Below are 26,373 nucleotides of genomic sequence, written 5' to 3'. Positions count from 1 at the left end.
ATTTTGGGGGTAGGTCTTATATTACAAGCATCCTGAAAAACCATACTAGGGCTTATTTTTAGGGTAGGTCTTACTTTTGGGGAAAGAGGGTATATAATCCCAGTCAATGAATGTTTTTATAATTTTGACTGTGGCTGGTGTTTAATAATAATAATAATAATAATAATGATGATGATGATGATGATGATGATGATGATGATGATGATGATGATGATGATGATGATGATGATGATTTGTCTGAAGTGTCTGGGAAACATCTCCTTGACAAATTGGCCTTGGTCAAAAACACAACAGCTGTTTTCACTTGAGCTTCAGTGTCCTATACTAGGGTCCACAGTTTGGTGAAAGCAGGCACATTACTGTCCCTTCTCCTTCGCCCACCACCACTGATAATGGCAAAGGTCTCCATGTTCCCTCATCAGAGACAGACAGAGAGCAGTGCCCCCTGCCCCCTCCACTGCTGCTTGAGCTGATCTGGGACATCCTAGGTGCCACTGGTCAGCTCCTCCACAACTCAGACAACCAGATGTGGCTCTACCTCATACCAGGATAGTCCCTGCTATTGCGTAAGGATCAGCTCAGCAAGGGGCTGTCTAGACCTTAGACCCAACAGCTGTCCATGCACTCAGAACAACCAGACATGGCAACTCCATTTTGGAACACACAAGCACAGGAGGATGCCCAAAACACATAATATTTTTTAGTCTGACACAGTAAGTCACAAATGAAACAATACATTATGGCCTTGCATGCATAAGTAGCCCTACAACTGAGGGGGAAAGGCTATTCATACCATGAAGAAACAAAAGCTGCAGATGAGCAGAGGTTCACAACTGCAGTTACCACACAGGCAGAAGTGAGCAAACAGTTACAAACACTGCAAGTTTATCAAGTAATTAAGTACAGTATAAATTTAATATAAATTAACTCTCAGCTAAGGAAGCTGGGACCCAGCATGAAAGCATTCAGACTGAAGCAGAAGGGAAGGGAAGAGTACCAGAATAATGTGAACCATGAAAGCTATCCCTTGTGAAGGTAGCATCACCGTGGTTATGGAACACCTTTTGTCAAAGATTCCTCTCTCACACACTTTTTTTTAAAAGCACCAGTTAAAAGCTATCTATTTGTGCAAAGAAGACAGAACATGAGATTAATTAACTCAATAACAAAAGCCACAGGCTTTAGTTTACAAGCCTTGAACATGGCTGTTAAGGACAGGATCTTTTGGAAATCATCAATTCACTGTTGTTATTGTTGCTGCCCTGACACTTCCAAAGCCAGACAGGGTTTACAAGGCATGTAGATGTTCAAGGAATGGCTTACCACTGCTATTCTCCAGTGAGTTTTCAGGGCCCAGCTGGGATTTGAATCCAGATCTCCTGTGTCCTAATCTGATATTCTATCCACTACACCACAGTGGTTTTCCATGACTTTATGGAGTCACCAGAATTCAAAAGCAACCTGAAGGCCCCCAATAACAACAGTAGCATTTGTACAAGCTTTGGAGCAGTAAGCATTTAATTTTTCTTTAATTACTGTCTGCTTGTATTGCTTTCACTCTGTTTTTGCAAACAGCATTTGTGTTTTTAGAAATCTGTAATTTTAAATTGGGGTAATTTTAGATATAGAAATTTGTGGTTTTAATACTGCTTTATTGGCGATCATTAGCGCATGCAGGAAGACACACACATGCTCATATGACAGAGAGTAAAGTATACACTGAATAAAGATGAGAATAAAAACAAAGCAAAAAGATCCTTTTTAGCTTTCAAAGACCAAACACTCAAGTTTTCTGCAATCAAAGACTGCTAGATAGGAATTCTGGACAATTTCCAAGGAGACACCTAAGATAGAGTCTGTCACCCAAATTGCTGCTGCTTTGGGGTTACATTTTAGGTTTTTGCAGTTCTTCTCCAGCACCCTGATGCTATTTCAGGGACATTGCTCTGGGCAAAGGAGCAGCTTGCATTCACATAGATGAGCATGAGATAATCAGATGAAGCAGTGGTCCATGCAATTTAGTCACTCAACGTTGTGCTGGAGACCTTCCGCTTTGCAAAAATCTCAAACACCCCTAACCCTACCTTCTCCACACACACAAATGGGCCCTGAAGGTCCAGATTCAGAGTGGATGGAAATCAGTGACTTTAGAGGGGAGGATTTAAATCAGATTTTCACAATTTAAATCAGATTTTTAAAAAATGTAAACAAGATATTTTACATATTTATTGTTAAAAAACTTTTTAAAAGCCTACTTGACAATAGTTTTCTTTTAATTATATAAAAGCTTAAAGATCTCATAATGGAATAAAGATTACAAATTCTAATTCTATACAGTAAGACAACATAGTCATGTATTTTTTTAAGGTTTTATAAATTGGGTCCAACAGCTCTTGTATTGAGACCTCTATTTCATGAAGTTCCACTGCCTTCTGTATACAGATAATTTATTTAGATTACAGTGGGGTCTTGACTTGAGAACTTAATCCGTATTGGAAAGCGGTTCTCAAGTCAAAAAGTCTGTAAGTCAAGTCTCCATTTACCTACAGTGCATTGAAAACCGATTAATCCCGTAACAGGCCGTTTTTGTTCCATTTTGGGTTTTTTCTGGTCTGTAAGTCAATTCTCAGGCTGCAAGTCAAACCTAAATTTTGCAGCCAGAGAAGTCTGTAACTCAAAAAGTCTGTAAGTCAAGCCGTCTGTAAGTCAAGGGTCCACTGCAGTCTATCCATTTTCCCTAGTACTCGGTCTAGTAAATATGTAGCTCTTTTCTGAAGACTCTGAAGAAACATACTTGTTTGCAGAAATACATTGTTGTTATAGGCTGTCAAGTCACTACTAATTTATAAGAACCCTATAAATTAATGACCTCCAAAAGGTCATTCCATTAATACCCCTGTTCAGGTCTTGAAAAGAAAGGCCGTGGCTTCCTTTGCTTAGTCAATCCATCTCAAGTTCAGTCTTCTTACTACTACCTTCTTATGATACAACCAATATAGATTAAAAAACAACAGATCTAATCTTAGCCCTATGGGAGAGGGTATGGAAGGAGTCTTCCCAAAGAATATGAACACATCTGGGCATCCAGTGGGCAACAACAGCAAGCAACCAGTAGCAAAAGGGCCTTTGTCAGGGCCAAAGCTAACCCTGTTAACACCTAAACAAGAGCTACTGCATCAGCTCTGCCAGACACATGACCGTAACATTCTTTATAGTCAAGAAATGCACAGAGACAGTTATTGGCAATGCCCCCCCCAAATATCCAGCACAAGACATCCAGCTGAGAGCCCTCAAACACTGAACCCACTATGCCCATCAACCCAGGCCTCCAAATACTGTCTACTCCTATCACCAAACAGGATGATACACAGACAACAGCAACAGAGCGAAGCAACTGCACAGTATTCTCCATTTATTAACTACCTAATGCACCACTTCCTTTAAAACCCCAGATAGTTTTCATAATTTTTGGCCCCCAAATACCCAGGTCATTATTTTGGATATGCTGCCTATTACTTTGGATTTACGTTGGTATGCTGGCCTACCAGAAACACTGCCTAAAAACAAAGCAGAAGCATTGTCACAGGAGTTATGCCAGACTCTCTCCCTCTGTACCTTTAAAAAGCAGCTAAAACTGAGCTGTTTAGAGAAGGTTTTGAGGATGCTCTCCCAAACGGATTGAAACAGAGGACGAAGGAGGGACATATGGTATGCCAATTAACGTGTTTTTGCTGCCTGTGCTGCTTATTTCTGGTAGGTGAGGTTTAGCTTGTCATAGCCGTTTTATATAAATTCTGTCTTTACCTATATTGTACACCTCCCAGAGTAGCAATCTGCTAGATGAGTGGTATAAAAATTTAATAAGCAAACAAACACACTAGGAACACTAAGAACCACGGCTCTGGCCTTATGCTACTCTGGAGGTGAATATGCCAATAAAGTCTAGTATAGTTTAGACAGTGCAAAACAGGTAGATATAAAATTCAATGAAAGTAGTAGAATCTGATGCGTAGTCCACCCCTATTGATAAAATCAGTTACCTATCAGGCATCGTACAGAGATGCACGAGAGCCTGCATACACTCTTTCGCTACCACCTTTCCCAGAAAATAATCAAGGAAAAAGGTTTTCACAACCTCTGTAAATCTTTAAAGAACAACACAGTATGTGAGGACTAGAACATAAAAACAACTACAGTGGTGCCTCGCACAACGATTGCTTCATACAACGATGAATTCACACAGCGATGGGTTTCTTTGAGGAATTTCCCCCATCGTTTAACGATGTTCTCTATGGGGGAATTTCACTTAACGATGTCCCTTTTTCGCTCTTGTAAAAGTGTCTTACACTGTTAGAAACCTGTTTTAAATGCTTGCAATCGTTAGCCCACCTCCTGAACCCTATGCAAACTTAATTTGGTGTTGTTCTGAGTCGTCGTTAATTTTTGGTGATTTTTTAAATTCTCCATTGAAAGCCTTTGAATGGTCCGTTCAAAGGCTTTCAATGGAGAATTTAAAAAATCATCAAAAATTAACCACGACTCAGAACAACACCAAATTAAGTTTGCATAGGTTTCAGGAGGTGGGCTAATGATTGCAAGCATTAATCTGTTCCAATTGGAACGGATTAACCGGTTTTCAATGCATTCCTATGGGAAATGGTGTTTCACTTAACGATGTTTTCACATAACGTTTTTTTTATGGAACCAATTAAAATCGTTAAGCGAGGCACCACTGTACCCACCTCTTTAAATGGATGTAACTCCAGGAAAGACCAGCCAATAGAGAACCAAGTATCTTGGAAGTGACTTAATAGCCTACAGACCAAGAGCTGGGAGAGCTAACAGGAACCTAAGAAAAGGGTAGTTTAACACTAACACAGTCTTTTACAAGTGTAGACAAGAAAAGAGAACTTCAGACTTAGTGTAGTCTCTGCCTTAAACACAGAGTACAGAAGACCTGTCCCTAACCGTCCCAAATGTTCTTGATGTTGTCCATAAGTAGGCAAAAATTATCTGATACATTAATTGTTCTGTAGTGCTCCTGACATGTACAAAGGGAAAAAAAACTTTATTTCCTTACTTTGACAGAAGTTATTTGTGGAACCTTTTATTCTTCACATGATGTAATACTTGCAATTCTTGGGAGACTAGTGCGGCTTTCAACAGCTTCCTTGTGAGTGATGGTGATTCTTTCAGAGTAGCAACCCTAGCTGTCTTTATACAGATAAAAGTCAAATCCTTATGCCTCTCTGAAAATGCTACACTGGAAGGGAACATAATAGATTTTGATTTAATCATGTGTACCTTTTAATTTCTCCAAAACAAGTTCGCTCTTGGCTGCTACAACCTTAATATTTTTTTTTCATAACCTCCTTGTCAGGATTGACTCCACCTCCAATAATGCTGTATTCAAGACTCTCCCACTATGAACAGTTTGACACTGGTAGTGTCAGTGCATACAAGATTATTGGAGATGGAATCAATCTAGGCAAGGTGAAATTTATGAGAAGCTTAAATCAAGAGTCCGCTTTGGGGAGAAGATGGAATCACATTATTAAATCAAACAAATGAATTGTTATTTAAAATTATAATTTATATCACCAGCTCCACCTGGGCCTGAATTAAAAGCTGCAACCGAAGAGAAGATTCTAGCTCAGCTGTATGTAACTTTGCATATGCATCAAAGATTCCATATTTAAACTTTAGTCAAAGAACCTCATGTAGCAAGGCTGGGAAAGATCCTGACCCAAGTCCTTAGAAAATTGATACCAGGAAGAGAAGACAGCAATAGATGAGGTGTTCTCAACACCACCACCACATCATCAACACCTCCTCCACATTATTATTTGTATTCTTATCCTGTTTCACAGACAATTATACTCTCCAAAAATGGCTAAGATTAATTAAAAAGAAAATATGTTTGTTGTGGGTTTTTCGGGCTTCTTGGCCGAAAGAAGGCCGAAAAACCCACAACAACCATTAGATCGCAGCCGTGAAAGCCTTCGCGAATACACAGAAAACATGTTGCTTGCCATCAAATTAACTAGACAAGATGCAGAAGGGAAAGGGACTAGTGTAGAAGTAAAAGAAGAGCAAAGACATAAATATTCACAGTCAAAACAAGCTGTTGAGCTGTATGCCAGTTTTAAAATGCAGTTTGGGCCTAACTGGTCTTCCACTGCTGGGATTTTAAATCCAGTAGCAATTGTTGGGTTCTGCTCCTTTTGGCTACGGATGGGGCCAGTACAGTGGACCCTTGACTTACAGACGGCTTGACTTACAGACTTTTTGAGTTACAGACTTCTCTGGCCGCAAAATTTAGGTTTGACTTGCAGCCTGAGAATTGACTTACAGACCAGAAAAAAACCAAAATGGAACAAAAATGGCCTGTTATGGGATTAATCGGTTTTCAATGCACTGTAGGACAATGGAGACTTGACCTACAGACTTTTTGACCTGCAGCCACCGTTCCAATACGGATTAATTCCGTAAGTCAAGGGTCCACTGTACTGTCCTTCCTCCTTTTATCCGCAACCCTGGGAACAACCACAGGAAGGTGTGCTTTCTTACAAAGGGAAGGAAGAAAATCTCCGCTATTATTCCTTCTCTGATGATGGATGGAGGCCCAATGCCGGGCTTAATAATATTCCTAGAATGGTGTAGCCTCCGGTCCCCTGACTGGTGACACAAACCGACTGTGTTTACTTTGTAGGACAGAATATAAAGTGCTCAGTGCTTATGGGGACAACTGTGATAAGCTATCCTTAAATGAATAATAGGTTTCTATAATAAATAAAATAATTAAGAGACAAAAATTAGATTTAAAACTACTGTAATCAATTTTGTCAAAATTATCATAGACACAATTTATTCAACTGTAAAATACTGGTGTATTTACTGATGACTAGAATAAACACTTTTTATTTGCCCTGTTTCTGCCCTGAGAATGTCCCCCATCTTTGGGGCACAGATATCCACAGCTGATATGCAACTGGACAGAAAAATATTACCAGGGATTAATTGATCAAGAAAGAGCACTCTGTCTCTCACATTGTAAATATTATCCCCACTCTAGAAGAGTCACCGTATTTTTCCATGTATAAAAGGACACTTTTTCCTAAAATCATTAGAGGAAAAATTGAGGGTCATTTTATACATGGAAGGAGGCAAAGGCGAAAGTGACTGCTGCCGCTGCAGCCAGATCACCTCCTCCAGTGCCACTCACGGACTCTTTTCGGGCAGGGGACAAGGCGGCGACGTGCGCTGGAGCCACCACCGGGGCTCACCTCCTGCTCATGTTGCCGCCTCGTCCCTTGCCCGAAGGGAGCCCATGAGTGGCGCTGGAGGAGGCGATCAGGCAGTGAAAGCAGGAGGAGACGGAGGCAAAGGAGCAGCTGCACTGTCTCTTGCTACTGCCCACTGACTGCTGCCACCGCTGCCACCAGATCGCCTCCTCCAGCACCACTCGCGGGCGGGCTCCCTTAGGGCAGGGGAGAAGACAGCGACGTGAGCTGGAGGTGAGCCTCGGCAGTCGCACTGGAGGAGGCGATCGGGCAGCGGAGGCAGCAGGAGATGGAGGCGGAGGAGCAGTCAAGGGGCACCTCGCGGCTGCCCATTGACTGCTCCTCCGCCTCTGGCAAGGGTCAAAATTTGGGGGTTGTCTTATACATTGGGGGGGTCATACACATGGAAAAATACAGTAATTTCCAGAGTGGCTATCACTCTGAAGTATTCTGGGATTTGCAGCTCAAAAATAGGTGTTTGGTGGGGACACAGGAGAGGGCCTTCTCTGTTGCTGTTCCCAGACTTTGGAACTCCTTCCCACAGGAGGCCAGGCTGGACCCATCTTTTCTGTTCTTCTGCAAGCAGTGAAGTCCTTTCTCTTCAGGCAAGCTTTTTCTTAGTAATTTAGTAACTTTGCCAGCAAACTGAATTCACGAAATTTTCTGGCTTTCCTGAAAAATGTTTTGCCTTTCTTTCAGCAAATGAACCTCTGCAAACAATAAATGATGATGCTTGCTTTAAAAGCAATGAACCTGTCTTGGCTGGGAATCCTTCTACCTGGATGAGTGAACCCGGGGTTTTTAAAATGAGGAAGAAATGTGGTTTTACATACTGAAGGTTTTCCAATAATACAAGGCCAGTATCTTTATGCACTGATGTTTTTCCAATCTCTCCCACCCACTTGCCTGCCCACCCGCCCTCGCCCCTCCCCCCTCTCGCACACACAGACACAATTGGATACAAACAGAAGAGTAAAGAAAATACACTTGGAAAAGCTCAGCAGGCATTGTTACTAATCATCACCACATTTTAGATTAAGGAGCTGTTTCCCACACTCTCTCAGTGGAGACAAGTAACCATGAGAGAGAGAAGGGGTTCCCATCTGGCATATTTCCTATGAAGGCCTATTCCTTGAATTCTGAGCAGGAAACATCTGCTGATGAGCACTTCCATTTACTTTGCCTGACATATGATACTGGACCCTCTGCAAGGAAGCTAACAATTCAGTTAAACAGTGGGGGTGGAGTCTGCTTTGGGAGAGCAAGCTGGGCTGAATCAATCAATCAATCAATCAATCAATCAATCAATCAATCAATCAATCAATCAATCAATCAATCAATCAATCAATCAATCAATCAATCTATCTATCTATCTATCTATCTATCTATCTATCTATCTATCTATCTATCTATCTATCTAACTAACTAACTAACTAACTAACTAACATATATGCCACCCACACTACCCAAAGGTCTCTGGGTGGCTTACAACAATATAAAATAAAGATAAAACAACTAACATACAATTTAAAATACAGTACTCTAAAAATTGCCATCAGGACCCACAGTTGATGAATTGTTACATGAATTTTTAGAAAAATAAGAAACATATTTACATATTTTTCATCAATTGGCTGATCTTCCTGTTCCTGTGATTTGCTTCATAGTGGAAAATATGCACAAGTATTCTGTACAAAATGAAGAAAAATAAGAAAAGCTTGCAGCTCCCAATGTCCAGCTAACGTTTACCAAAGACAATGAAGAGAATGAAGAAGACAATGACACTTTTTCACACCCCTACGTGAACAGTTTTCGCAGCTGTTGTTCCTCTACATGCATGTTTCCTTGCTCCCAGTTTGAGACATTTTGATTATGTAACTCTGTGCTTCAGTCTAGAGTTCAGTATATGCCTTTACTAATAACATTAGAGTTATCTAACAATTCTCATCACTCCCAAATATAAAATCCAATCTACAGCACTGAGTAGTGATTAGCCTGTTGGACTAGAACTCAACAAACTTGGGTGCAAATCCCCATTTAGCCATTAAATTAACTGGGTGCTCTACTTGTCCTATCTCAGAAGATTGCGACAAGGCCCAGGTTGAGGGGAGCCATGTACATTAAGTTTTCTTTTAAGTACATTAGAGGAAAGGCAGGATATACCTATCACAACAAATAGAGGTAGAAGAGCAGGAATGAAATACCTGTTTCTCCTTTACCAACACTGAAAATAGTATCCAGCTATTTCTACAGAGGGTGAAAGACTTTTATATCCTATAATCCCATGCACTGTTCTTTTAACATGGGTTTCCCAGGGATGCCCAGAACTGTGACATTTTTCAGCCAAGACAAAGCCAGACTCATCTCCTATAAAACAGTCATCCATTGACCTCATTCTTATTTATTTATTTATTCAATTTATATACCGCCCATCAGACTCAAGGCCACTCTTGAAACATAACACCGTGTAGATTCTCTGGGACATGAGTATATAAAGGACCTAGAGAAACTTTGCAATACAGAAGACCCATTAAAATGTGTCAGGAGTCACCACTGTAATTGGCAGAAGGCCATATGAGGAGCTGGTCAGTCTTCAGAACTATCGGAATTATTCAATCTCCTTTTTCTTAGTAAAGCCAAAAATACAGACCAAGTAGCTTCCTACTGGAAGCAGCATTAAAACAGCATTTCAGGGTGGAGTGAAGGAACTATGATGCTTTATGCGTCTTTTCAAGTTGCACTATGCAGGACTTTCTCACAAGTAATTTCTTTCGTCCCTGTGGTTCTATTTAACATATTGACAAGCAGTTTTTCAAAGTAGATTCCCCCTCCCTTAGTCTGTTTCAGCAATAATAAAACAAAACACCTAAACCAAACGTCTCTGGCACATTCCAGACTAACAAATTTATTTTGATAAGAGATTTCCTAGATTACAATCCGTTCCTTCAGACATATCCTCACAACTTTATCACCTTCATCCTCAAAACAACTCTGTGAGGTAAAATTACAGTAGGTTGATGTATTTATTCATCACAACGAAGTACCCAGCAAATTTCACTACCCAGGTATCGGGATCTCACCTGTCCTATTCCAGTAATGAAGCCACTATGGTATACTGTACTGTCGTTCATAGAGCTATCAATAGCTGTAACAATGAATCCATCACTATGTCTAATTGGTCCATACCTTCACCCTCATCAGTTACTATTTCTTATCTCCAAAGGAATAAGCATGTTTATTCCATTCTAATCCAGGAATGTTCCAGTTTTGCCTTCAATGGTATGCTCCCAAACTGGTACTAAAAAAAAATTAGCAAACAAACAAACCCTGAAAAATAATTATTTATTATCAGGACAGCTTTATACCTACACCAAGGTAAGAACTGCCTAGCAACAAGTTGGGAGTTAGAAAACTTCCATCCTTTTTCTTCGGTTCCCATGGCTACTGTCACCAATAGCAAAGAAGAAGCTACACAGTCAGCAGCTGGGTCCCAAGAGGGCTACATTTCATGGAAAAGAAAGAAAACGCCAGGAGCAGCACAAATAAGACACCACCAGGTATGTCTTCCATCATAGCTCAGTTGCTCGGTCTCCCACATACAGCTCCCACCAGTTTTCCCCAACTGCCTACAAGATGTTTCGACAGGTGACATCACCAAGCATTTCTGACATCCAAAAAGGCTTGTAAACATTGTGACAAGCAGCTGGGGGAGTGGGGAGGAAGGAAAGAACACCATTGTTCCAGATTGACTAGAAATGTTGCCATTTCTCCTGTGTACATCTAGCCACCAGAAGGAGCAAAGAGTCAACTGCTATTTTTTTACCTCTAGGAAGCCTTATGAGAATTGCCACAAGTTGGAAATGGATCGATGACACATAATTATTATTATTATTAAAATATGCAACAGGATTTTAGCAAGGAAAGGAACATGGGGAGATGCCTGGAGAAAACTTTGGCCCTCCAGAGTTAAAATCCTGCTAAAAACAATTGTACAAGGGGCAGTGCACATAGTTTTTCCTTTTCACCTTGCATTGGGGGGGGGGGGGAGATGGATAATTTTTGCAAAAAAAATGAATTTTTATTATCAGCATTTTTTCATGTTTAAAAATATGGGGTGCCCCTCTAGCCACCTAGCTGGCAGAGCTACGTGTCCCTGTTCATAACTCTACGGGCTCCTGCAAAGCTTCTTGACTCTTATCAGTTTCAGCAGAAGTTACAGCAGAAGGTCCCGCTATGTTTTTCCCCCCACCATCCCATAGGGTTGAGCTACAGTCTTTAAACCACTTGTCAGCTTCGGGGAGCAGTGAGTTTCAATGGAATTGCCCCAGAGTCCAAGTTCTGAAAGGCAGGACGGAGGACAGAGCTTAAGGACAAACCCCTTTGAGAGAAGGCTTGTATAAATCAGCTGAAGAACTCTACAGCTTGTCTCTCCCCATCCCTTCCCTCGCTCGCCTCTCCAGAGCTGTGGCAGCGTCCACTCTACCATAGCCTTGTCACCTAGCACACTGGTTCTTAACCTTGGGTTACTCAGGAGTTTTGGACTGCAACTCCCAGAAGCCTTCACCACCAGCTATCCTGACTGGGGTTTCTGGGAGTTGCAGTTCAAAAGCATCCGAGTAACAAAGATTAAGAACCACTGACCTAGCACATGGCTGGATTCTCCAGGATCTGACTCTTTCTGCAAGCCAATCAACCTGGTGGAGGAAAACAGCTTCTGGCATCAAGGCCACACGCCCTCTTCTTTCAAGACCGCTTCCCTTCCCAATTCTGCTTTTTTATTTCCCTTGGCCCTGCCTGCTCCAGCTGCCTCTCCTCAGGATGCTGTCTCGCCTGCAGCTGCAGGGACTCCCTCCAGCCGGCCTGGTCTTTCTTGTGGAAACTCCCCCCCCCCTCCTCCTGGCTGCCTGCTACCTGTGGGCTGGGGTCCGGATAGCTCGCTAGGGATGCTCACCTGCACCCCCTCACAATTATTTAAAATCTTTTAAAAAAATTATGTGGTGATAGTTCCTTCAAATGTGTTACAGCTCAAGGACATAATAAAATGGGCATTACAAATTCCGGTGGTATAGGACAAGAAAATATAATCTTTTTAAAAAAATAGGGTCCAATCATTCTTGAAAAAGAGCCTCACTTTTATCCAGTTCCACAGGCTTCTATCACCCTGATACTGAATCTAGTACATATCAGGGAAAAAAATTGCTATAATTGTTTACAGCAATATATGGAGATGAGAAATATTAGATGCCATATGTTTGTGTGTTCTGTGCTATCAAGTTGGAACTGACTTATAGTTACCCTAACAGGGCTTTCAAGGTAAATGTGATATTTAAGGAGTGGCCTTACCAGTTCCAATACCTGAATGAGTTTCCATGACCAAGCAAGAATTCAAACCCTGTTCTCCAGAGTCCCAGTCTGTCACTCTATCCACTATACCACATTGGAGGCTCCATCTATTTTCCAACTCCAACTGATGTTATTCCTGAGGTTATTCCTGAAGTCTACCCCACCCCTCTTTCAACATGAAACAAGGTTGAGAGAAATGCTTGGAAGCCCAGGATTGTTTTCAATTGTTTCCTTTTGAGTGACAGTGATTCCTTCAAAGTGGCAGTCCTGCCTTTTCTCCCTGTGCAACTTATGTGCATTACCATCTTCTTGCCCTATTTGACTCCAGCTTCAATAATCCAGTGTGCACTTTTAGAAAACGGAAATATCGATGAATAGCGGAACACTAGCTATGGAGTTAATTTGGACAAGACTGAAAAATTTGCATTAGGTAAAATGTATGAAGAAGCTAAAGCAAGCTAAAATACACTTTGGGAACCACATAATTAAATCAAGTCTGTGCAGAGACTTAAATAATTTGATTTAAATCAAATGCTGTCTGGTGCTTTGCTATCCATCACTGAACTCTTTCTTTGACCATGGGGAAGCAGAGGAACACAACAGCTGACCATGACTGCAGGCAGGCACCTTTGCACAATTGGCTACATACTGTTCTAAAAGTCAAAATGTTCTGCCCCAGATGTTTTATACAGAAACTCCTAAATCTCTTCCAATCAGCCATGCCTGTGGTTCTTGGAAATTGAATTTGGAAACATCTGGACAGCCAGTTTCCTGTCCCTTATTCCGAGTTTGGAAAATAGAACTACCTTATACTGTGTCTGATCAATGCAGGGTGGATTTAATTTAAACCAAAATGATGTAAAACGTGATTGCTTTTTTTAAGAAAATAAACTTTTGATTAAAATTTTTAAAATTGATTTTTGATAATGAATTTTTTTAATATTTTGGTTAAATTGTGATTTGAATCCATTTGGGTTTTTTTTTTTAAGAAAATATATCATTGATTTCTATCCATCCTTGCCATTGTTTCAGACAAGATTCTTTCCTGGCATCTTCTAAGCAAGCCTGACCTTCTTTAGCTTCCAAAATTAACAAGAGGTCTGATGGCTTCAAAACTGTATAAGGCATGATTGTTTTGTTTTTGCTCAAGTTAAGTATTTCTTTACCCTTAATTCTCCCAGCTGATGCTCAGAGGCATCATATCACTCTAGAGCAGGGGTCTCCAAACTACAGGCCACAGGCCACATCTGCCACCCCATGCCTTTTTATCTGGCCTGGTGAATGCCATAGGCTCGGGTCTGTTTCCTTCAGCCTTTGCATGCATGCAGCATGCGTGCATGTGGGCATATACACATGTGTGTTCCTTCAGGCCTCAAAAATGTGTAAAATATATGATGCGGGCCTCATGCTGAAAAATTTGGAGACCCCTGCTCTAGAGCCCTGCTCTAGGCATCACACACTCTACTGTATCTGCTTTCTGTTGCTCTAACTAACTTGCTTTATTTTGGGGTGAGTAACCTGTGAACTTGCAGAAATTGTTGGGAGATGACTCTCATCTGCTTTGCTTGAACCCAAGATAGGGGGTTCAAGCAATGCAGATGAGAGTCATCTCCCAACAAAAGACAGCCCTCTTTTCTTTGACAGCATGCTTTCAAAAAGTTTCCAGGTTCCAATCTTCTACAATACACACACACACACACACACACACACACACACAGAGAGAGAGAGAGAGAGAGAGACAGACAGACAGACAGACAGACAGACAGACAGACAGACAGACAGACAGACAGACAGACAGACAGACACAGAGGAATTCTTCCATACCACCAATACCATCATTACAACCCCCACAAAATGATCAGAATGTAACCCACTATGTGTTTTGAATACTTTTTCAACTTTCTGAGCTACCGTAATTATTTCATCATCTGTTTGAAGTTAAAACTTTGTAAGATAGCAGCAGGTGCTCCAGTTCTTCATTTGGCATTAAATATGAAAGAAGAGCAAATCTGAAGTGGAAGGAAAACAGGAAGGAACACAGGAAAATATGTGCATTGGAAGTGGGGTGGAGGTGGGTAGAATCCAGCTTCTTCCAAGTGGAAATTATTTTTAAAACAGTTCTTGGAACAGTTTTCTAAGAGGTAGTCCTCTTAATCTGTTTCAGCATGCATTCCACAAAAACAAACACATTGTGGCACCTTAAAATCTAAGTTTATTTCAGTGTGAACTTTTGTGAATTACAATAGGCATATTCATACAAAAGCACTGTACTTGAGAGGACTTAAAAGTAACCGGAAAACACCACTCTTGAATACCAATAAAGAGACCGTATTTCCACTCGTAAAATTACTTTTGAGGTTGTTACATACTCAGTGCTGTGTTAGAAGGAACTACATTATTTGTAGCTCATTACTTCCAAGCTCTGTGTTAAAATAAGGGCTAGTTATCCTCCAGCAGAAGCTTCCCATCTTAAGAGTGCATTCGGCATCCCCGCTGGGATGAGATTCATACTTCACATGTACTGCAGTTTGCCATGACTAATTATTTCCAGCTAACAAGGAAGGAAAGCAGACTGTCACTCACATAGCATGATACAGGGATTTGGCTTACAGCAAGCAAACTAGATACCATCTCCCTTATTCACTTGCACTGCAGACTAACCGAAAGGTAGGTATCACACGTGCATACTCAAAAAAAATAGAGAGAGGAAAGACTACAAGGCCGCACAAAGTAACTAACCAAGCAAACTGTGTTTAACTTGAGATTATAAAAACAGGTTAAAGATCAAATGTACATTACAGGGCAACTAAATCTAGGAATGGTTGTAATACTATATGTACCAAATAGAGATGGGGGTATTCGTATTCCTGCTCGGCCAGCCACTCCAGGCAAGGGGAGGGAGGATGAGACTCCCCGCACGGCTGCCAAGTGGCTAGCTGAGCGGGAAGAGAGCAGGGCTTCCGGAGTGATTCCGGTAGGATAAGCAAGGCCATCGCCACCAGGCACGTGAGTGGACAGTCCAGCCCCAGGGGGGCAGACCCTTGTTAACTCCAGCTGCTCAGGGATATTCGTATACGAATACCCCCTTCTCTCGCGCCAAACAAGGAACAGAATGTAAAATGAACACAGTGGGGGAGCCTTCTCAACATATTAACTGATTGATTGATTGATTGATTGATTGATTGATTGATTGATTGATTGATTGATTCCCCATTCCCCCCCCAAAAAAAATGACATTCAGGGCAGCGAATAATGACTGGAGTCCAATAAAATGAAATAATTACATTGGTCCAGTTTTTTGCAGAAACCCAGCTTAAACTAAAGGCTTGCTTAACCAATGTATTTGGACTAGGAGATGGGAGTGGAGGGTAGACAGTGCAGCATCCTTTGGTTGGGAGTTCCACAGCCGGTGGGGGCAGGAGAGTCACCAAAAGGCCACAGTGTCACTAAAAACGCCTCAAAATGCAACATGCCTAAAAAAAAGGCCTTCGAAGTACTGTACTGGCAGCTTTCTATATGTGAATACATGCGTAAGAAAAACGTGTGGCTTCCTTAGTGATTTGTAATCCATGAAAGCTGCTACTGAAATAAATCTGGCCATCCCACTAGGGATTTGCCTTTTGTGTGTTTGGACTCCAGATCCCAGAATTTCCCAAGCATAACTGTGGGAGTTCCAGTCCAGAGAACGATACCTACAGATACCTACAATTCTCACACCTGGACCAGAGGCCGTATGGTTTTCTGAAGCCTTCACTTCCTGCTGTTAATATATTCAAAAAAAGGAAGCTACTGTACTGGGGAACTTCCTGGGAGCAGCAGTTCTCCAGGAGGTGCCCTCCATAGAGTATATAAGGCAGCAAGACTATGGCTGTCAGAATGTACTTTTTGGTAAACTAACAACCATTTCTGAGGTAGCCTCTAGTCCAGGTGAGTGATGCCTCTACCAAATTTTACACAGGGTGTCCTGACAGAGGAACCTAGAGGTAGGTAGCTAGAGAGCTATCACTCACAGATTCAGCTGTAAGGAACCACGACAATGTTATCTCTATAGTTTCCAATTCAGTGAGGAACACCCTGTGTCACAGTGCAGTTGAAGCTAAGCAGGTATGAACATGAACCATGCCTGGAAGGAAGACCTATGAAAACATTCAGAGTTTTCTAAAGGCAGAGCAAAAGAAATTATAAATTATGTGGTGCATAGAACGATTCACTTGTGATATCTTGGCTGAAATACTGTTACGTAACTTATGCTAGCAGAAGGGGGATTATACCATCAGGAGGTGTGATTTTCAGCAATTGAAAACTTCCTACTTCTACTACGACTTTTCCAGCTCCTGTTTAAAGCCTTCTATTGCACTGAAGCTGTTAAGAGCTATGGGACAGAAAGAAGAAGTCTTTAATTACCAAAAATCATTATCACTGGAGGCTATTACTACCAAAGGAGACCCTCCATAAGGACTTCCTCCTCTTGTAATATGGCCCCCACAGCTATTACACAATAATTTTGTTTCATACAATTCACTATTATAAAAGTTTTTTTTCCTGATGAGATCATCAGTCTTCCACTGGCATAGCTACACCAACAGGATTTCAGCCTATATTTTATTTATTTAAAATATTTATTTGCCACCCTTCATGAACACATCCCAAAATGACCTATGAGAGTCATGAATACAACAATTAGATAAAAAGACAAAGGCGAGCGAGTAAGTAGGCATGGGATTTTTCTTAGACGGCGAATCCCATAATTTCCCATCCTGGGAGTTCCACCTGACAGACCGACACCTACAAACATGTGGCTCACCTGGAGAAACGTTCTGGCTGGGAAGGCTTGGTCACTTCGTATAAGCTTCCTAGCTTCCTATTCAGAAATGAAGCTGCCCCCATTGCTAGCTGGAGCTTCCTTTCCAAAGAGGAAGCTAGAGTGGAGCTAAGGCCTGTTTCCAAGCCACAACTTCAAGCCCTTCCCAGCTCTCCTGTGAAAAACAGTAAGACGAATAGCCAGGTTGTCTTTTCAGGGACAAAAGTAAGGCTCAGTAGAAGTACAACTGTCTTTCATGCTCATTTTGTAGAGAAAACAGTCTAGTCAGTCTGCCATTTAAGAAGGCTTTTAAGAAAGTAGAAGAGGTTTCCCAAATCTCACCAAAATTAACGATTTCACAGCCTCTGAACACACTTGCGTTTTTAAAACCTTCAAAAGCCTTGCTAAATAACATCACTTTTATACACTGCCTGGACATCCATCCTTTTAAGGATACATTTTATGGCATATTTAAAGAGAGCATCTGGAAGGCTCCTACACTGGCAAGTCACACATATGACAGCCCTCAGAGGGTCTATATGGGTCAATGAGGAATCCTTGTAAACAAGCTGCAAAGCAGCATAAGTCTTGTTCTGAAACACATCGCAGAACGAATGAGATTTCTTTAAAACATGGACTGTCACCATTCTAGTCCTCAGTAGTGATGTTCACAATCACAACAGACTCTGGAAATGTTGAGCTACAGCCTGAATAACAACTCAACTTCAGTCTCTCTGAAAAATCGGCATCTCTCTCTATTCTTCCCCATCCCTAACAATGTACCAGATCTAAGTGAGACTAAGCAGATCTGCAAGATTATGGCTACAACTATTGCATCTCTGGGTGCCATAATGAGGCAAGACCCATCTTTGCTCTATAGCCACAACATTTCAGTATAAAAAATCAAGCTAGAAGCTACCGTCAGTCTTGTTGCATGGCTTGACTTAATCACAGCAAAGATTTCCGAGCTAATAATAAGGCTTTAATCACAGGGATTTCTAAGTCATACCCCTGTCCAAGTCACACAAGCTCAAAAGACAAAAATGGGGTGGAGGGAACACAAGTTTCAAGAGTTTCCCATGCCTAGTTTTGAGAAGGGGATAATTAATACTAACAATCTTATTCTGTGTGAACATTCCAAACTCCATTGCTACACTTTTGAAGTATCCAAGGGTTTGCTACATAGATGGAAATGTCGTTTGTTTTACAAAGTACCTGGGTATGCCTTTATTCTTAATCATCCATCTGTTTTAGAAATCTATGTCAGAACTTGCGAATGTTACTTTTTTCTCAAAAAAAAAAGGGGGGGGGGTATTTCCAAGTTCCAGTACATGCACAGATGATGAACTGGAGTGGGTGGACATGAGACAGCAAAATTATCATTCTTTGGAAGTAAGTTGAATTAATAAAGTGAGATATAGAAACCATAACTGAGCAATGATAGTATCACCATCTTGGACTACAAGAACAATTATTGTCTATTATACAGTAATAGTTCAAAAGCTTTTTGAGTTTCTATATATTTAATCAGTTAGGTAGGTTAGGTATCTGACTGAGGAGCCAAAGGTTGGGAGTTCAATTCCCCACTCTGCCTCCTATGAGCAGAGCCAGCCTGGGTGGCCTTGGGCAAGCTGCACAGTCCCAGGATTCCCCCATAAGAAGGGAAGGGTAAAACATTACTGAATATTCTCTACCTAGAAAATCCTGAAAACATTTGCAGTAAGTCAGATTTGACTTCACAGCACACGATGATTATGTATGTTTAATCATCAATCCAAATGGAGTCTTCAGCCAAGAAAATAGACGACTCACACTTGGAAAGGCAGCAAACAAAGGAATTAGAAAAGATCATCAAGTGTAAGGATGTGTTACTGGAGACAAAGACCATTCACACTACTGTACTCCTGATTCGGATGTGAAAGCTGGACAGTAAAGACAGCTGACAAGGGAAAAATGCTTTGCCTGAACTCTGGTATTTGAGAAGAGCTTTGAGGATATCCTGCACTACCAGAAAGACAAACAAGTGGGCCCTAGAGCAAATCAAGCCTTAACTATCTCTGGATACAATAATGATGAAACTAAGGCTTCATACTTTGGGTATGGCATCAGAAGGCAAGATTCTCTGGAAAAGACAATAAAACAGTGGGGTCTTGACTTGAGAACTTAATCCGTATTGGAAGGCGGTTCTCAAGTCAAAAAGTCTGTAAGTCAAGTCTCCATTGACCTACAGTGCATTGAAAACCGATTAATCCCGTAACAGGCAGTTTTTGTTCCATTTTGGTTTTTTTCTGGTCTGTAAGTCAAATCTCAGGCTGCAAGCCAAACCTAAATTTTGCGGCCAGAGAAGTCTGTAACTCAAAAAGTCTGTAAGTCAAGCCATCTGTAAGTCAAGGGTCCACTGTATTTGGAAAGTTTAAAAGCAGCAGGAAAAGAGGAAGACCAAATAACAGACGGGCTTCCTAAAGGAAGCCACAGGCTTGAGCTTACAAGAGCTGAGCAGAGCTACTCAGGACAGGACTTTTGGGAAATCCTTCATTCATAGGGTTGCCATAAGTAGGTGACTTCACAGCACACAACAACAACAACAACAACAACAACAACTTTAATCAAAGCTTGGAAAACTATCTCCCCAAATCCCTTAACTTTTCCCAAACTGTACACTGAAATCACTTTTGAGTCAACCTGAAGACTAAAGACAGGGAGTATAAATATAAAAATACCTTGTGCTGGAGGAAATCATAGAGCAGTTCTAGAAGCTGACTTTATATGTGCTGTATGTTGTTATATAGATCCAAACTCTTTTTCCACCCCCACATTTCATTTTGCAAAACCTTGAACCTGCCTTTCCCCTGCACATAACAGCAAAGATTCTCAGTGGAGGCTCTCCTGATCGTTCTGCAACCAAGAGAACGCTACCAGGTAACACCACAAAGGTAAGCACTTTGATGGTGACACCCACCAGCTGTGATCAAGAGGCATACATTGTTACGCTCCAAAACCTGTTGAAAATGCATTTGCTTGCACAGGCCTTCTGTGCCTGACAATGACTATGACTGCTCTGGTTTTTTTTACTGATTGTTGGAGTGTCACTTGTACATTACTATAAATTGCTTGACCCTGTATTATACATGCATATTTTGACATCCACTTTAATGTAAACCTCTTGACATTTGATTATATTATCAAGCCACAGGTAAACATTACAAAGACGACAGAATCATCTTAAGTATTTCTTAGCCCAGAATTTAAAGAGGTGTTTAAAAACAAATACAGTGGTGCCTCGCTTAGCGAATGCATCGTTTAACGATGAATTCGCATAGCGAGGGGGTTTCTGGGGGTAATTACTGCCTCGTATAGCGAGGCTGTCTATGGAGGAAACTCGCATAGCGATGTTTCCCCCATAGTCCCCCGGTGGGCGCTTCGGAGCGGCCGCGGGAGAGGTCTTCCCACGGCCGCTCCGAAGCGCCTGCCCCGAGAATGCCGGCTGGCTGGCCGGCGCTTCGGAGCGGCCGCGGGCAGGCTACCAGCAGCGGGGACAGAGGGGGGGGGAATCCGGAAGGTTTCCAGGTGAAAGCCTGGAAACCTTTCGGACACCCCCCCACCCTGCAGCCGCCGCTTGAAGCCTGCCCGGGCCGCCTACCCGAGCCGTTCTCGGACGCCTGGAAGTCCGAGAACGGCTCGGGTAGGCGGCCCGGGCAGGCTACCAGCAGCGGGGACAGAGGGGGGGGTATCCGGAAGGTTTCCAGGTGAAAGCCTGGAAACCTTCCGGACACCCCCCCCACCCTGCAGCCGCCGCTTGAAGCCTGCCCAGGCCGCCTACCCGAGCCGTTCTCGGACGCCTGGACGTCCGAGAATGGCTGGGGAAAGCAGCGCGGGGAGGCTTCAAGCGGCGGCTGCAGGGTGGGGGGGTGTCCGCTCCCAGCGACCCCCCACGGCTTGGATCCAAGCTGTGGGGGCAGGCTGAGAGGGTGGTGGGATTGGGATGCCTTTCAGGCATCCCGGGTTTGGATCCCACCCGCCGCCTGTTACCCTAACCGGCGGCGGGTGGGATCCAAGCCCGGGATGCCTGAAAGGCATTCCAATCCCACCACCCTCCCCCCGCGGCTTGGATCCGAGCCACGGCGGCTACCCCAGCCATGACCGGACTCTAGGGAGTCAAGCCATGGCTGAGTTAGCCGCCGTGGGTCAGATCCAAGCCACGGGGGGAGGGAGAAAACCGGATAATCCATTCCTATTGGAACGGATTAACCGGTTTCCAATGCATTCCTATGGGAAATGGTGCTTCACATAACGATGTTTTCACATAACGATGTTTTGTTTGGAACCAATTAACATCGTTATGTGAGGCACCACTGTACTCATATCACTAGTTCATATTGGAGAATTTGTAGCTGCTCTCTAGTTTAATCTAACTGTTCAACTGAAGTATACAGCCAGAGAAATAAAAGTTATTTTAACTCTTTAATACTGAAGACATATTTTATCAGCCTTTTTTGTTTTATGTCACAATGCCATACTTGTCTGCTGTTCCACCCTGTCCCCTACAGATAAAAGAGAAAGAGAAAATTTACAAAATCCTTCCTCTGAAAATGTTGGTGGCTTTATCTGTTTCTCCACAAGCCCACTACTGTTACCTTTAGACTCAGGACTATAGGCAGATTTGCAAAATCGACTTTGTTTAAAACTCAAGATTCCTAAGCTGGAACTGCATGCAGAAGATGTACAGTCAGAGTTAAATGACATTATATCAGAACAGCATGGTCCAGTTTAATATAATTATCTCAGTGGAATCCCAACTAAGTGGAATCCTAACTGAGTTTACACATAGCCACCTCTCAATGGAGGAATGATGGAGACAATGTCCGAGTAGACATGGTCTAGAGGGGCGGGGTATAAATTTAATAAATAAATAAATAAATAAAACTTATGTCGTCCCTGACCGACACTGTGATAGAAAGAAGCTGGAGAAACTTAAGACCTGGAACTAATTTGGCTCCTCCATTGACCCACATGCATTCTGTAACTGAAGGCCAAAAGTAAGATCATCCCAACTACAGTATTGCTGGTTACTATGCATAGTTTAGGGACGTGGTGGCACTGTGGGCTAAATCGCAGAAGCCTGTGCTGCAAGGTCAGAAGACCAGCAGTTGTAAGATTGAATCCATGCGATGGAGGGAGCGCCCGTCGCTTGTCCGAGCTCCCGCCAACCTAGCGGTTTGAAAGCATGCAAATGCAAATAGATAAATAGGGACCACTTCCGTGGGAAGGTAACAGTGTTCCGTGTCTAAGTTGCACTGGCCATGTGACCACGGAAGATTGTCTTGGACAAAACACTGGCTCTATGGCTTGGAAACGGGGATGAGCACCGCCCCCTAGAGTCGAACACAACTGGACAAAAAAAATTGTCAGGGGGAACCTTAACCTTTACCTTTATGCATAGTTTAAATTCTTAATTTTATGTGGATATACCATACAAAGATAATAGTCACTATAAAAATACTAGAAGATGAAAAAAGCAGGAAAAGAGGAAGACTAAATGTGAGATGGATCAAATCATCAAAGGATCTCACATCCTTTACTTTGCAAGACAGAATCTTTAAAATGTCATTAAGTCATAGGGTGAGCATAAGTCAGAAAAAAACTTCCAGCAGATAATACCTCTGCAGCATCACTGTAGCATTCTAACCTCTATGACTCATTGAACTAACAACCCATCCTTGGTAAAACCAAAGCACTACAGAGCATGTTCAAATGGCCACAAAGCAGATGCATACATCTTACTAACCCAGAAGGCCACTACAGTGGTGTCTCGCAAGACAGTTTTGATTCGTTCCATGGAAATCGCTGTCTTGTGAAAACATTGTCTTGTGAAACCCAGTTCCCCATTGGAATGCATTGAAATCTATTTAATGTGTTCCAATTGGGGGAAAAAATCACTGTCTTGCGACATCATATTGCAAAACACAGTTCCCCATACCACCTTGGGGGAAAGCAATCCCCTCACCTGCACTGCCTTTGAAAATTCAAGGGGTCTCAGATGGCCTTACCCCTCTTTCTCTCTCCAGCAACAAAGAAAAAGGATAAAAGGAGTCAAAGCAGCCACCTGGCTCCTGACAATGGTAACTCCATTTGCCCTGATACTTTACCACAGAGGAAAAAAAGGGAGAAAGAATGGAATATAAAACATTATCAGTACTTGCTACCTTTGAAAAAGGTCCTGATGAGGAGAAATAGAGATGAAAAGGAATTTAGAAAAACCAGGGTTAATCACAAGTGCAATCTCACATTAACACAAATTATGCAGTTGAGTTCCCCACATTTGGGGAAATCACAGGGATCAGCAGCACACCCAAAGTATAATGGATGAGCCTCCCCCTGGGAAAACCACTTTTATGACATGGTATTTCCCCTGCAAAGTATGAGGTGGAATAGCCCTTGCATCTCCTACCCCATTCTGTCCCCTAACCCCCCAAGTCATGGTGACCCCCTGCCTGCACCTCCCACTCAGTACAGGGTTACACAGCCCTAGTCCTGCCAGAGGCCAAGAGAGCTCCTCAATGTTTTGGGGTGCCCTGCAGGACCCCCATCAGGGGCTAAGTGTTCCTCCCACAATCCTCTAGTGCACAGGTATTAGCATAAGGTATTACCTGTGCACTAGAGGGGATTCATCTTTTGCGAGGCAATCGTCTTGCGAGGCACCACTGTATAGCTTCTAGTTTAGCTGAATATCGCCTACTAATGACTGGGGCATGTTTCTGATTTCAGGCACAGATTCAGATTACAGTGTAAAACAAGAGTCCTCAATACCACAGAAATAAGACAAGATTTCTATCATCCAGGCCGAAAAGCCCAGCACTCAGAACAAGTTAACTCCTGTTATTTCAGTGACTTGGAAAAGTGTTATATAATTTATGTGAGTCAAGAGACATTTTTAGATGAGACTGAAAATTCCCGAAATAGCCAGATGGGAAGCCCCTTCGCTTCTGAGAGCTGTGGGTTCAAGTTCCACACTTTGCTAAACTGTAAAACACTGCTGTTATGCATTACAAAAGTGAACATTTATTTTACTTTTTAAAAGTAAACCTACATCAGAAACAGATTTGATTCTATTTCTCTTTTGCTTCATCCCACGTCTCAGAGTTGATTATATTCCGAAAATATTTCTTAGCTGGCTCTGCAAATTTCTGCCAGCAAATCTAGAATAGTTATCGAGCAAGAAAGGGGAACTACACCCATATTCTTTCTTGCAGCTCCCTGATCTTTTACACTGTATAGTCACTTCCTGCAAAGACATCTTCCCCTTAAAGTGACAGTAACAGAATTTACATACTACCATAGAGCAACATTTGTCAACAGACAGTACAAGCACCAGTGATGGGTGCAAAAGAATTCTAGAAAGGGTTTTTGCAGCAATTAACAATTAATATCAGGATTCTTATAATTTTCAATCACTAATGGAATTATATTTTTTGGGTTCTATTCAATTTGTTTCCAACAACACTTAATTTTCATATTCTTCAGTCTTACAATAAATTATAAATAATACAATCACTCTAAAACAGTGGGCCTTTTGTTTCCACTATGATGTGATCCAGGGATGGGAGGGACATAATATATTAAAAAGTTGGCAACAACTGCCACATGGGACACTGCAGACTTCACAACTTCAACCCAAAAAAATGGGTACATTTGTGTCACTTCTACTCTAGGATACATGGATCACTTCACTTTCTCCTCCACTTTTGTTCTCATACGTATTAAATTATAATTCTGTGCTATTCTGTTTTCCAAAAACTTCACAGGAAAGCACAAGTTTCTCCTTAAATTGTGCTATTTCTTTATGTATTTCCCCTTAAATTATGTGGTTCTTCTTTGTACTAAGAACTGCATTTCAAAACTGGTGAAAGAGTTTATCATGGAGATTCAGTCCATGTTTCAGTCCAAGAAATGCAAATTCTATCAGTTCACAATAAAAATGCAGGCCGAACAAAATTATCCACCACTAATATTTACAGACTTTCAAGACATCTTTACAAATTGTGTTAACCATTTAAATTCATTAACAGACAACATGATATGGCATTCTTATTCTGATTGCAATATCCTGGCCCTTCTCCATGCAGCTCAAGTCAGTCTACGAGGTTTTGCCACATATCTGTTTCTCAAACAAGACTAGGGCCATTTTCTAGCCACATTCTAATTCACATACTAAACATCTCAAGAGAATCGTTTTTCCAGAACCAAGTTACAACGTTCATCCTACTCAATGGAACTGAAAGTTGGAACAAGAGGGTGAACATACAATAGCAAAGATCTGAAGGTGACAGAAGAATGACTGAGAAGAAAAAAAGAAATCAGACTTCTCTTGTGGGCATGAAAACTACACTACTTTTCCCAAGATGAAAGGCAATTACAGAGAAGTCCAATGCAAACAAGAAGTAACCACTAGTGACTGAAATATATTGTGGATTTATTCATGGTCAAGGAAGGAGAGATAGCAGTAAATCCTGACTGTAGCGTATGCTCACAAACCGTAATGTTTAGTTAGGACCATTAGGCAGTTAATTGTACTCAACAGACAACTGTACAGTTGCAAATGAGAGCCACAAGGTTACAAAAGAACAGGCTTGACCATGACTTGAGACCAGTATTCGTAAAACACTAGATTCAGTATAACAATAAACTAGGGTTCCAGGGGAAGACTGGCTTAGAGTTTACAAAAGGCTTGCTCATCTGTGTTGCTTAAGAGCTTCTGCTGCAATCAAGACTAGATAATGCCACAGACCATTACCAAATAACTTCTTTTTTGTAACGTGTGAACCAGTAATTCTGGCTTGTTTTTCCCCTGACAAGTTATCACATTAAACAAACCACAGAGACAGAAAGTCAGCACCTACAGGTAGAGGGAGTCAAAGGAAAGCGCTCGAATAGCATATGGACTCATTC

General features: G+C 41.9%; 1 protein-coding gene and 1 pseudogene across 5 annotated transcripts in view; both read right to left on the bottom strand.

Moving 5' to 3' along the window:
* RCOR1 (REST corepressor 1) overlaps nt 1–26,373 on the bottom strand; it is a 192,008-nt gene that overhangs the window by 135,654 nt on the left and 29,981 nt on the right. The window lies entirely within an intron of this gene.
* On the bottom strand, nt 23,696–23,847 carry LOC140703429 (U1 spliceosomal RNA; annotated as a pseudogene).

The sequence above is a fragment of the Pogona vitticeps genome, chromosome 1 (assembly GCF_051106095.1).
Source record: "Pogona vitticeps strain Pit_001003342236 chromosome 1, PviZW2.1, whole genome shotgun sequence".
Lineage (NCBI taxonomy): Eukaryota > Metazoa > Chordata > Lepidosauria > Squamata > Agamidae > Pogona > Pogona vitticeps.
This window is presented reverse-complemented; position numbering and strand designations above follow the sequence as displayed.